This window comes from Mastomys coucha, unplaced genomic scaffold (genome assembly GCF_008632895.1).
Source record: "Mastomys coucha isolate ucsf_1 unplaced genomic scaffold, UCSF_Mcou_1 pScaffold16, whole genome shotgun sequence".
Lineage (NCBI taxonomy): Eukaryota > Metazoa > Chordata > Mammalia > Rodentia > Muridae > Mastomys > Mastomys coucha.
This window is the reverse complement of record NW_022196898.1, coordinates 73,431,070-73,431,978: the sequence shown is the minus strand read 5'-3', so window position 1 is coordinate 73,431,978 and position 909 is coordinate 73,431,070.

The following is a 909-nucleotide window of genomic DNA, read 5'->3' as shown; positions in this document are numbered from 1 at the left end:
ATCCGCCTGCCTCCGCCTCCCAAGTGCTAGGATTAAAGGCGTGCGCCACCACCGCCCGGCGTGAAGTAAAGTTTTTGAGAAGGCATTTATTCATTTACTTTTCAGAAAGAGTCTCTGCAGCAGCAGGTGCTTCCATAGCTGGTTTATCAAATGGAAACTGGGATTTTTTTTCCTTCTAAATTTGTAATATATAATATCTCACTAATAGCACAAGGCAAGAATTTTGATAAGCCAAATTGGAAAGAGCTTGTATTAGTTGCAACTAGTACTATATTATTGAACTTGAAGGAAAGTAGATATTTCCCTCAAATCTCAGACTTTCACTAAATCCTAAATTAATACTGTTCATACTGGAGCCTTGGGTTGATATGATCCCCAGAATATCTCATCCCCCCACGTCTCATCAAAGTAAGTTGCAAAGCGCCCTCATGAAATAATTTAGTGATCTGTTCTAGTGAAAGTATAACCAATGAATTTCTCTGCTACAGTAATTAAACAAGTTTATAGATGTCACATTTAACAGTGGTTATCATAAATAATAGTATGAAGGCGGAATCTTTCAAAAAATCTTATAAGTTGAAATGGGAAATTACAGGAAATCTGTTGTTAAAATCACCTTGATATAGCCTTAAAGAATTTCTTGTACTGCTTTCATGACCACTGTACCCACTTTTAAAGACATGTGCTCACTATCTGTAGATATGCTCTTTGTATTTTTGGCAGACTTAGATACTTTCTTCTGACACAGAACCATCCGCATGGTTATCTAGCTGAAAGCTTTCCAAACTGGTAGGCTTCCAGCTACTTGGGTGTTTGTGGGATGCACTTAGGGATTTAGCAGTAGGAGATAGCACAAATCTGTAGGTATGGGAACAAAAAGTCACATGGTAATGTTACCGTGTCTTTTCA